At 40.0% G+C, this 13685-nt stretch overlaps 1 protein-coding gene across 1 annotated transcript in view; it reads right to left on the bottom strand.

The window, feature by feature from the left end:
• Window positions 1–13685, bottom strand: part of ARHGAP24 (Rho GTPase activating protein 24) — a 1380530-nt gene that overhangs the window by 937887 nt on the left and 428958 nt on the right. The gene's annotated exons all lie outside the window — the stretch shown is intronic.

Raw genomic sequence — 13685 nt, forward strand, 5'->3', positions numbered from 1 at the left:
CAGCTACCACTTTCAAATAGTTTTCAACTCTAGAAACAAATAAGGGGAATTCATAGAGATTTTTCTCTGCCTTGAATCTGTCCTACTCCTAAATTTCAAGAGTAATCAAGGAGATTACAAGAGTAAACTGCACTTACTCACAGACAAACCTTTGTGAATGAGGCCCTCAGAAATGTACTCTTCTTTTCAGGGAGGGAAATGTGGTTGAAACACCCTCATATATAATAAGGGTGTAGGAAAATGTTTCCTCCAGAGAAAAAATATACTTCCTCATGAAGAATCAAAAACTACGATATATGTCCAAACATAAGAGTAGATTTTAGAGCTGTAAATGGTAAGAAAATGGATTCAAAAACATTGAGTCACAAGAATATTTTGTCATAAATATTGTCAAGTTACAAATATAGAGGAACAGAATGTAAAAGGTAGGAATATCATTTTTAAGTCTATAATTTGTTTTTGTAAAATATAATTGCAAATCACACTGTTTACTTGAATTTAGTTGTATTAAATATCATTTTGAAATATTTTTAAAGTATAGATTAATTGTATGTGTTGTTATAGTAATTGTTTATTTTTCAGTAATGTTTGTAAATTTAAATATGTGATTACTGTTTTTTACATTTAATTAGTAATTTATAATTTGGTAGTAGGTTGTTAGGGTTGTAGGGAAATAGGGTGGGAAGTTAAATTAAATAATGTATTCATTTTCTGGATTTATTATCAATTTAAAATTTTAATCTTTAGGTTAATTAAATATTACATTCTTAATTCACTATCTAATTTATTTAGTTATTTAATATGTCAATGTTTGCTGTATTTTAATCAGGTGTTTATTCATTGATGTTTGTTTAATATTGCACTTTTTTTAAATTCATTTTATTTTTATTTTTGTATAAATTATATTTGTTTTATTTAATTACTGCTATATTGCAATTCGTTTTTTATTTATAATTTATGTTAATGTTTTGTTGGTTGGTGTTTTTTGTAGGCGTGAGGGAAGTATATTTATTTTAAACATTTGAATCATTTTGTCTTATATTTGTTACAGAATTTTGTGTTATTTAAATTTAATTGCATTTACCTTTATTTAAAATGCATGTGCTTTTTCTTTTTAATATTTTATGTTGTCAAGTATTTAAATGTTTTTTTTTTAAAGATTGGGAACTGGAATGGTACATCTAAACCTTACTAATGCCTACAATGCTTTCCCTACTGTTGCTTGGATTGGAGTAGGAATAATAAATCTCACCCATTCAAAATTTTGCTTTCACTGGAGGGGGGATGCTAAATCTAACCCATCCCGAGTTCAACACTGACATGGAAATAATAAATTTAATGCATCCAAAGTCCACCACTTTCCCTGATTTTGCTTATGTTGGTTATGTTGCCTATGCTGGAGTGAGACTAGTAAATCTAATTGCTCCAAAGTACAGCAAGTTCCTTACTGTTGCTTTCATTGGAGTGGGAAGAGTAAACTTAGCTCATATAAAATCCAACACAGACAGTAACTTAGTCCAAAAAAGACAGCTGAGTCGATGGTCTCCCACCCACCAAATTACAATGTTACCACTGACACAACAGCAGTATACCTGATGGCGGTGGACCTGCGGGGAATGCAGTCGGCAATACAAGGTATATTTTTACATTTGTATCAATGCAGGTGTGTACATTTTGACCAAAAGGTACACATATGCATGACACATGTGTAAAAATAATTTGTGCATGTATCACTCCATTGCTGGAGACTGGGCCATTTATGCCAGTCTAGTCAATGGCAGAAAAATGCAAATTGTACTTATCTGTATCTTTTGTTTTTTGTTATAGGTGAAGTTGCTGCTGTGAAGGTGGGCCATGGACGAAAGGGCCCACATTAGAGACTGAAGGGAAAAGGAGCTAGCACCCCATTTTCTTTAATTCTGCCACCTCGAAGCAGGAGGTCTCTCCCCTCACAGTTGGCTCAAAGGAAAAGCACATCATAATGTGGATGGTGGTACTCTTGCCTATAGCACCCTGTGGCAGCTGCTTTTCCCCTCGCCACTCATCGTCACAGCAGTCTTGGATGGCTGGCGGTGTTGGTGGTACTTGGGCGATCTCTAATTCAGCAAACCGCCAACATCGTCATTCGGCTAGCGGACCTCCTAGGCCACGGTTGGGGTATCCAATGCCACCGTGACTGAAGTGACAAGACTGATAAACCCGTAATGAGGCCCTAAGTCTGGGTCTCTAACAGATCCCTGACTCCCATCCATTCTTAAACTTATGGCAGACGTTTTTGCACCCACAGTGGTTGGTTTTGATAATTTTTCTCTCAACACTGCCTCAGTTCCCAGTGACTGGAAACCCTCATTTGACACTTAGCAATTAGCAGGCTACTTTCCTCCTCCGTTTTCCTGCAAAAATCTTGTTTAGTCATCAATCCTGTTTTTTTTTTAATTATTGGCTAGTATTGAAGCTAATAATCTTCTTGACAGCTCATAATTGCTATTTCACTGCAGTCACAACACAGTGATTGCATCTTTCAGTCATCAATAATATCCATTCCATTGTGGTTCAGGGAGTTTCCACTGCCTTGATCCTACTTAAACTTTCCCCAGCATTTGATATGGATTCACATGACATCTTCATCTCTCCTCTCTTTGCAGGTAGAATTTGTAAGCAGGCCATAGCATGGCTGAAATCCTTCTTGTACTCTGCACTCAAACAATTTATGTTCTACGTTTTTGTTCTGCCATTCTTTCATCTTTCAATTACTTGAAGGTTCCTTGGGGCTCCTCTTTGAGCCCTACCCATTTGAATATCTGTATTGTAGCTCCCATCTTTCTTATTCAGTCTTTCGGCTTTGATCTCATGTCACATGCAGACGATGCACAAATTATTGCGTCTGTCATCAAAAATGTTAGGAACATGCAAGGTTAGCTTCTTCATTACATGTGAGCAATTTCTTACTTGATCTCCAACAACAGACTTAAGCATAAGAGTGACAAATATAAGATCCTCATTTTTGGACTCTACCTCCACCTTCAAACTGGTTATATGGCTATGTCTAAACTGAGGTGGCATGGTGGGTAAATAACATTGTATTAGGAGGCGGCCTGAGTAATTGCCACTGGGTGAGAATTATTCAAGCATTCCATATATCACCTTTTTCTTTTTGCCTTTGACACCCTAAGTGCTCTGCGTATGCCCAGACTTGGATCCTGGGCTCACTGTGCCACTGGAACCCAGCTATACCTAGCTGAAGAGCCCTAACTAGGGCAAAACTGGTCCTAGGTTGCTTGCGTTCTGGTTCAGGGAGGACCTGGCCAGGCAGTACGAGCTGGACTGTTGCCATGAGGACCGGGGTCAAGATTGATTTGCATATGGTTGGGTCCAAACTGAGGTGGCATGGTGGCCAAAAAATTATGGATTGGGATGCGGTCCGAAGCAATTGTTAGCAGCTGAGATTAATTCAAGAATTCCATCCATCACCTTGTTTTTTTGCTTTTGACATCCACAAAGATAAAGATAACCTCTGTCTCAGTTTTTTCCACCAGAAATGTGGGAGTTGTCTTTGACTCCTCTTTTTTACATTTTCTCTGAAGTAGGATGGCTCACTGTCTTATGTTTTTATTTTCATTGAACAGTCAGAAACATTATTTCCCTCCTTCTCATTGCCTCTAAAAAGACTGTTGTAAAAGTGCTCATTACCTCCTGCATGGACTAAGAGAACTCTCTCTGTGCATTCCTTTACACAGTGTTTGAATGGTCCAGCTTGCTGCTGCCCACCTGATTCTTGGACTCCTCTTACACACACCTGCTTGTGCTCAGAAAGGTCACTGGTGCCCTATCACTAAGCATTCTTCTTTCAAGACAATTTTCCTTTGTCACCATACTAACTCAGAATGAAATTCAATAGACATTCTCCTAGTACCCCTCCTTCCTACTCTCTGTTCCTCATAAGTGCAAGGGTTGACAAATCTTCACCTTTTTGGCTGCTGGAGTGCATCCCCCGTCACACATAAAATTCAAGATCATCTTACTTTTGGTAAACATCTGAGGACCTTTCTCTGCCAGTCCCCTGAAATCATGTCTTCTTAGTACCCTGATTCTTCAGAGAGAATATGCCCTCTGGGGTAACAGTGCACTCAACAAATCTAAATTAATTAACTTGATTCATTCAGTATTTATTTCATTTATTTACCTATTAAACTTCATGAAAGACTATTTTATATCTGAAAAGTGCAGCCAGTGATCACCTTGTTTGTCACATTCAACTCTTTAACGCCTATATCAAGTCTATGCAGAAAACAGGGTTTTTGGTATATTTTCCCCAGAATTGCCCCAACCAAATGAGCAGACTTTAATATGATAAACTGCATTTGCTTATTAAACAGCATTTGTAAATGCCTGCTTTTACATTCATTGTCACACTAAAAAACAATCCTACTGGTTTTTCCATTGTTTGATTGAAATGTGCTGTCCTATTTAAAAACAACTGCAATCTCTATGGGCTCAGTTCTCAAAAGGTTGAAAATAAAATTCAGAAATTAGCTCCATAGGACTACATGTACATTTTGAATACACTTGTAATTTGGGTGGTATTTACAATGCATCATTTGATTACTTCTAGAAAACAGAACCTAAACTTGGGAACTACCCAAAGTTCTCTCTTTTTTTTGCATAATTATGCGTTATTCTAACTCTGGGGTTGTTCTGACTTATTATGGGGGCTCCCTTGTGTCTGGACAAAGCTAAACTGATCTGAAGAGATATAATGATAGAGAAACACATGTCAAGGGTTGCTTTTACTCATTCCTGGTTGGCTTGAATGGTTTTTTACCAGTCCAAAGCTGTAATACTGTGCCTGGAGTGGTGAATGGCTTTTGACATTTTACAGCTCGGCGAGAATAGCACTGTGTCAATCGTATGGTGAATAATTTTGCTGTACACATGGCAAAAGGCATTGTCCCTATCTAGCTCGGTGTGGATAGCACTGTGCTGATCCTATGCCTAAAAACCTTGCTGGAAAAAACAGACATTTGAGGTGAGGAAATCTAAAGTGCCCCTGGTGTTGCAGGGTGTTGTTCCTTACGGGAGCTGCTCTCCACCTAAACTTGGGAACTACCCCAAGTTCTCTCTTCTTTTTTGCATAATTTATGCATCACTGTAACCCAGAAAGGGTTTTGTCTTGAGTGGAGTTCTTTGCTGAGCATATATATGCATCAGAGGGTGGGAATAGAGGGAGCACAGGGAGAGAGTGAAACTGATGACCACAGAACCTGACTGTTCTCTGGCAACAGTAGACTGTGGCTGGAGATATTGCTCTTAGAATATATACCCCAACAAGATAAAAGGCCATTAACAGCAGGAGTCCGGCTGACTGTGTGAGGGGGAAGGTTGGTCTTAGGTATCTGACCAGGTAAGATAAAGTTTACATCTGAGGACAGCTGACCTTGAGAGATTTTGGTTATTTCATTATATGTATATTTGGGCATATGTAAAATGTTTATACAGTTCTGCACAAACTAAGCTAACCTCCAATAACAAACATGATACAGTTTTCGATGGGTGACATAACAGGAACATATAGGCCATACCATGTCCTGACCCCTTCAATATATTTAAGCAGGGGATAAATAGGCATTTCCACTGTAATGAAATATCCTCCAGTTACCATGTTGTATAGATGCGTTTTCACCATGCATTAAAAATAATACTGAGTTCAGAGGTATGTCTTTGTAAAACGGCATTTAACGGGGTTTGGGTGCAGACATAGAGAGGTTGGAGAAAATTGATCCTGGCCAGAAAGAATGATCCAAATAACCCAATAACCCATGGCATGAGTACTATATAGCTAAGAGAGGACCCAGTTCACAAATATTTCTGTGCACCTAAGCACACTTACGCACAGAAAACAAGCATTTACGATTATAAGTTCCACATCTTGATTCACAGGATCATAATAAGTGAAATTTTAGCATCACTCATTTAGAATCACTCTACATTTTATTTCCTACCATTCTTTAGGGGTAGGTTACCAATGGGGGATGTGAGTGGGTTGTCCCTGCAAAGTGCATGGAACTCCCATAAACATATATAACTGTGGGGCTTCATGATCAATTTACATGTTCATTCCGACCCGAAAACACTTTCTTGTAAGAAAAGGTGTTTCTCCACAAAGAAATATATTTCTCCTATGGGGAAAAAGAAGAAAACGTTAAATGTGTAAACCAAGTAACCAAGAATAGAGGTGTACGCATAGAAGTGTGCAACTGCTATTCATTTCCAGGCATGGTTGGACTGGCCTATAGGGCAAGCAAGGAGTGCCCGATGGGCAGGTCTGACAAGTCACTGTATGGAACGGTTATTGGCTGTTTGCGTTCTGGTTTGCTGGGCTGATTATTACTGTTGATTTCCATGATACAAACACAAAAATTGACTGCAGCAAGGTCAAATCCATGCAGCTTCCAGAACTTGAAAAACGCTCATAGAGCGTGTATTTATAAGTTCAAAACTGCCCCGATTTGCAAACATGAGCCACTTTGTAGCTACATAATTCATGAATGGGGACCACTTTTATTTTAGTGCGGACCTATTTTCTGACCCAGTTCAATGCTGTTTCCAGGGGTACTCCATGAGATTTATGTGATTTCCCATAAAAGTTAGAAATTAATTCAAAATATAGGAGTAAAGCTAAGGAGCCAATTTCCTATAATCTATTAAAAAATTCTATTTATGAAAGATACCAGTATCAAATCCTTTTGAGATTAGTAGCTAGGAATAGCAAACTGGGTTCTCATGCCGCTCCTCTTCATGCTGCTTTCAGATTCCCAATTGATAAAAGGCCCGGCTGGGATCCCTGCTGACCCATCTGTCTCCATGAACCTGCTTCCATCTCCTATCAACTTTCCATTATTTTTTCACTCAACATCTATGTCTTCATTATGCCACAATGATCAACATTGCTTTTGACGCATTTGCGAGACTCCATTCCTCACCAGAAAAACAGTAGCAGGCACCAAACCTCATAGAGAGACATTCGAAGAGCTCTGACATTTCAGATGGCCTGGTAACAAAGTTATCAGTCACCTTCCCCATAGTGAACTACAAGTTCTGCGGAACAGGTCCTGATGAAAGCAGCTAAACTGTGGGGGAGAATGGGGAATTAATGAAGCATTTGGACCACATATTTCTGATATTCTTGGTAATTCCTCATTTCTCCGCCGATTTTCAGGGTTAAACCCGTAATCGCTCTTAATTCTACTCTCCCACAGTTAATTGCCATTGTTCACTCCGGGTGTGGCATTACCACCAATGCACCAAGGCACGTGTAGTGAGGAAGATTCATGTAGTAGAGCCACAGGAACATATGAACAGGGAAACGTGAGTAGGTGAGAACCAGCAGTCTGTGAAATTCCTGTAGTTCACGTGTGCGTAATTACGTGAAATTTTGAAAATTATGGAAAATTATACTTAATTACATGAAATTCAAAACCAGCATTTTGTGCTATATTTCAGCACAAGTGCTCGATGATGAGGACTCAAGTGCTCATTTTGCACACAAAATAGAGCAAAAAAACACAAGTGCCTCAAAGAACGGCCGCTCATGTTTTAGCCATTGACATTTTTCTCTTGCACTCAATCTGCATTTTTATCACAAATTACATGTAATTATGGAACATTGAGTGATAGTATAATTTCGCACAAAAAGAGTAACTCGAAATTTTCAAAATTACTCAAGAATATGCCCGTGTAATGTACATTTCTGCCCAGACCTAGTGAGAACACGATAATACTGGAGAAGACTATCTCAATAAGGTGCTTAGATAAAAGATGATTTCTATTTCTTGCAGGGACAATACTGAGGAGCAAACTGCACCCTCACAGTAAGTGAGACTTAACTGCTCCCTGACAGTATGTATGCACATGAGGAAGGAGCCATTAGACAGCTTGCTTTCCATACTTTGCAGAGTGCATTACTGCCTGAAGACTGATACTCCTCACCAAATCGTTTATCAGTCCGCTGTGGGGTAATGCCATACGCGCTCATTTCCTAAGTACGGCAAGGAAAATCATCATTCTTTCAGGCAAAGGTACCAGAGTTCCTGCATGTAGGTGAGAGGAAAAGCATGCAATTGATTACTTTGACAGCAAACACAACCCATTCCAAAAACATATTAGTCTCAGGGAAGCACTTCCTCATCTACTCTAACGCTCTAGCGGTTCTTTAAGGCGCTCACAGCACATGCCGCTGCCCATAGCCCAATTTCTGCAGCATTATTAATTATACACGTATGGTTTCTGAGCTACTTAACTGGTAATATTCATACTTCATGCATTATAACTGGCACTCTAGATTTCATCCACAGCCTTCTCCAGGGCAGGGGAGTGCTGCGGTGTTGAATCCCAGTTTCTTGACACAGGTAAGTAGATCATAGAGTGAAGTGTTTAGTTTGCTCTCTATATGTGAGATGTGGGTGATTTTGAGGTCTCATGTAGACAGGGTATGCACTGTTCCTTCAAGACATTTTTTTACGGTTAGTGGGCTTCTAGGCCACCCATTGCTTACCATTAGTTGGCTTCATTGTCGCTCTCAATCGCTTGCAGTCAGGAATCCATGTATCCGGTCAATAATGGCCGCAGCATACAAAATACTCGTCCTGGATCTGTGTCTTGGAGTTGTCTCTGCTCTCTGTTTGTTTCCAGTTAACCCCAGTCTGCTAGTCCAGCTCTAGGAATTGCGGTCAGTAAGTAACTCTAAAGCTGACCTGTTTCACAATGGCAGGGGTAACATAAAGTACTGAGCATACCCCTCTTTCTTAGAAACGGAATTCATCAGATTGTTCAAGTTTTCTCTGATGTTGTTTCCTTTATATACATTTCTCAATGATTTACATTTCCTTTGTCAAAATCAAGAGGTATCAGTTGGAGTGACAGCATTCAAGGGAATGACAGTCGAAGTAATGCAGTTGAAGTAATGAATTTAAAGTATTGGGGGTACACCATTTGAACAAAAATTTCCTTTATCTATTGCCAATTGCACTTGTTTTCATATTATGAAAATAGTTGGTTTGTAGGGCAGTTTTTATCCAACTAACTTGAAGACCGCACCCAAATCACAAGAGGTTAGGTTAGTCCTTTGCTTGTTCTTGCTGTTTCCTGTCCACATGAATTTATAATTTTTGGGGTGCCCACTGATTTTGTTAAAATGCGAAGATCCATCTAAAACAATAAGTGGTGACCCATTTTTCAAAGTGCTATAATCTGGCTCACTTTCTGTGGCACAAACAAGGGAACTTAACAGGTTCACTAAGGCTCCCAGAAAGGTGATCAGGAAAGGAACGTTGGATGAGCAGAGAGGATGCAAACCAGAAAGTAGTATCAAATGCCAGTGATCCCAACAATGCTCATTCTGTCATCAAAAGGGCACGTTCATAGAAAGCTAAGCGGCTTGTCCGTACCTCAGATGTAGAAGAGACAAAACTATGAGACAATGTTTACACACTTGGACATAAATATAAAGCTCGGACTAAATGAAGTAGAACCACTCCTAATCAATTTATAATATGAGCAGATGTTCACCAGATTTGGTATTTTTCTGATCCTTTCTATTATTCTCCAGTTTCAGTGTTCTATTATTATTGTTGCATGTAACTGTGCTGTTGTATATTTACCCCCTTGAGGGGTGTGGGCTCATCTGAAAGGGTTGGAGAATATCCGTATCAATGAAATTAGATAAGGAATCTGATTAGAACAAAACGAGCGTGGACATGCAAACATGCACAACTGTTTATGAAAAAAAGACTAAAACAAGGCTAACACAGACAATACTGGTGATAAGTTTATCAGCATCACTGTATGAGTTATGGTTCTTTTGAACATCTTTTGACAGGCAGTTGTGTGTTTTTAACGGGCAAAACACCCATGGCAAGGGTTGAACAGTGTCCTGGAGCGACGGAGCAATGTGGCATCCTGCAGTAGGTTTGTCAAATACCATACATATGTTCACGTTTTAAGATTCTGCGAAAGCCGTGGTTTGATCTCATTCAGGTTAATATGAGAGATTTTGCTCGTTTGAAGTGTGAAAATGAGCACTTGCAAAGTGACACTCTCTGGATGAGGGTATGTTGAGCAGTATGTCATGGAGGAAGGGAAGAGTGAGCTGCAGGAGTCAATGGGGAGGCATAGGCAGGACAATGTGTAGGCCTGAGAGTATCAGTGCAGAAGTCACCTGTGAGAATGGTTTGGTGGAACCTGGAGTGAGGTGGAAAGAGGAAACGTCCACTCCTTTACCACTCATGTACCAGTACAATCATCGCTGAGCAAAACAGATGAATAACCCCCTTACCTCTCTACACCATCTGCACTCTTAAAATATAATCTCCCATGCACCACAGCTTGAGAGATGGCCCTATGCTAAAACATTTTGCTGAGGACGACTTGACATTATAACGTTTGAAGACCTGTGCACCAGAATAACATTATAGAAAATGTACAAATTAAAAAATAAAGAAGGGAGACACAATATCACCAGACATGAGATGGATTCCAATTTCCTTATTAACTGGAAATTGTGAAGATGATTCACTTCACATAGAATCCCATGGCTAACTTCTGCTTTGTGCAATCAAGAGAAAAGGCAGAGGATTACTGCAAAGTACATGCACAGAACATGACAAACAACTTTTGGCTGTGGCGTACAGATCAGTGGCACATCGATAAACATACCTCCTCGGGATATATTACCAGATAGGATACCCACCCACACCTCATATGGTAATTGGAACATTAACACCCAGTAAATAAGAAATTACAGCAACAATGACTTCCAAAGAAGAAAATGCTACATGCAGATATATCCAAATGAATACTGCAGACCTAAAATAGGCTAATAAATGTATCACCTGGACAGTTCCACTACCATGTCACAAACTTAGCTCCTGCCCAAATCGGCAGAACCCCTTTGTGAACAAGGGTTGATGCACAAGAAGTCATCAAATGCAACAGAAGTTGTGAACCACAGCTTACACATGGTGGAGTAGCTAAGGGTAAGACAACGTTACATTTGCAGAGTACGAGCATCGTCAATCAACAAGCAACCAGCAGAAATACACAAGTAACACATTGAAAGTATCATCCATTAGTGCTTCAGTTCATGCATTCAGAAACAAAAAAGTAATGGAAACAAAGAAATCATCATGAGCTAAACCTAACAACAGGCCAGAAGTGTATCAAGATTTGAACCACAAGAAGTCTATCTGGTCCAACCTGTGTAAAGCACAAGGGAAGTCAGTGAAATATCGATGTGAATAGAGACAGAGTAATTGATGAAGGAATAACACTATCTAAATCTAGGGTTTGGTATCTGGAGAAACATGACCAGAGCTAGAGATTCTATGTGCAAAGAGGCATCAATTAAGTACATTGAGTCCAAGTGAGAGTTACCAAACAGTGCATTCTTTTATGCTTTTGAGGGAGATTTGAGGATTTACACATGCATATGCTGCACTGCTGGTACACTATCCACCATGTTAGAAGACCATCTGCTGTCAGGAGTCTCTGCTGTGAAGGAAGCCGTCACCATTTCAGCCCCCTTCATAGCAGAAAACTCCATGTTTAAGGCGACCTCTCAGAAAACTTTCTTATTTCAGAAAAAACTACAGAAGCAGCAGTTTGCTTTCTCTGAACATAATATAAATGGTCTCTATGGGCTGGAAGCTTTCTCATGTGTATTTAACATTTTCTATACCCACTTCTGCCATGTCTCACTTGGCAGACATGGGTAGGGAAAAAATTTACGGTCATCCCACCCTCAGTTGGGTGGGATGACTGTCACTTTGATCCAGCAGTTCCACGATGGACGACCTACCGGGTCAGGTCTTACCACGAATGACCAGCAAAGACTCTGTCAGTGGTAACCCAGTGGTTCCTTCGACTCTAAATAGAGAGCGGGAATACATAGATTTGGCAGGGTAGGGCCATCTCCAACTCCTTCAAACCCTAAATAATGTATTGATATTTTACATTGTGACCTCTCTTGAGTGTAATTCAGACTTACGAATAAGAAAAGCTTTTTCTTGCTCCTTCAAATTTAAGAGAAAGTCTATACCCTTCGGTAACATTCACAGAGGAAGTTAATTAACAGCAGACCTAAGCCTGTAGTGCTTACTAACAATGCTATCTCTCAGTTTCGCTATGCCAACAAGCTGCCTTCCATTCAAACTGAAGCCCAAATTTATGGGGATTTGGTGCAGGGCAGTGCAGCAAGTCACCTTGCTGCGCTGCCCTGTGACAAAGTGAAAGGGCAGGAATGCACTGTATCTATTTCTGTCCTTTTCCCATGTGCTGGCACCAATTCGGCAGCCTAGCACCAACGCAGGCACCTTTGCACCATGGTGCAAGGGTGTCTGCATTGTAGGCAGGATTGCTTTTGTGCAGGAGGGAATTTTCCTCTTTCTATGCAGCACACAGAGGAAAAAACGAGGAGAAATAAAGATATTTCTCCTAGTTGCAACTCCCCTGATGAACCGTAAGGTTTTGGCACGTACCCAGGTTTACCTATTCTTGGTTTACCTATTCTTGTAAACCTGGGGATGAGTCAAAATCCATTGGTGTTGCATGGAAAAACCTACTGCAACACCCATGAAATGCTGCCCTGGCGCAGAGTAAGGCAACGCAGTGATTTGTGCTGCCTTGCCTTACTCTATATCTATGAAGCCATTCAAAGCCATGTAAAGTGGCTTTACGTGGTACCATATACATGGCTGAGAGGTTTGCGCCACTGCTGCATCACTAACAATGATGCAACAACTGTGCAAGCCTCTGATAAATATGCCCTTGAATACATAGTGAAGTGAAGAGGACTCTCTTGTAAGGAATGAAAGTGAGTTCTTTAATGTATGTCAGGTGTTGTGAAGAAGCCTGCCAACCAACCACTGCCGAGTGAACCCTGGTGAACCCTCCAACCAAGAATGCTCATCAGTCTTCCCTCATGCCAGCTTTCCCTCACACACAGAGAGAAGATTCAACATACCTCCCTTACTTTAACAACAATATAACTATGTGATAGCAGCACTAGCTCCTAATACAATGCACACTGTTGGTAGTGAAACTTTACAACTAATATTAATACACAATAATGCTACATTAAAATGTAAAAGCATGTTCCTTGAAACCTGTAAAGATGTTTTAATCAAATATTACATAATTATCCAACCACTTTGGTGCCTTACATCCTCCGACCGGATTACACTTTTCTTTCTTAGTTTGACCACATTCCTCTACTTCCTGACTGTCTTCATACATCGTCAAGCAATCAGGAAACCTCACCACTTTCTTCTGATTCGAGGCATTGCCATCACTTAGCAACACAGAGTAAGGATTGACTCTCATGATTGACAGAGGTTTAGAATTTGATGGTGTCCCCTTACACTGAGCACTATTCCTCAATGTGCAAATCAGTAGAAGATCCGTTAACCATGACATCTTTTGCTTCCATAATGTAGCCATCTCTTTCCACATTTCTAGTTAGCAAAGCACTTGGCTTCCTACCTTTCATGACTGCAAACTGAGTCTTTTCAGTATCGGCTTTAGGCGTCCTGCTTATGCCCACATCAACTTTACAACAGCTTCCCTCCACTGAATCCACTACACACTGCCAACTGAAGACCTTCTTCAGGGCCCTGTTCCACTGCTCAACTTAA

The sequence above is a fragment of the Pleurodeles waltl genome, chromosome 1_2, assembly GCF_031143425.1.
Source record: "Pleurodeles waltl isolate 20211129_DDA chromosome 1_2, aPleWal1.hap1.20221129, whole genome shotgun sequence".
Classification (NCBI taxonomy): Eukaryota; Metazoa; Chordata; class Amphibia; order Caudata; family Salamandridae; genus Pleurodeles; species Pleurodeles waltl.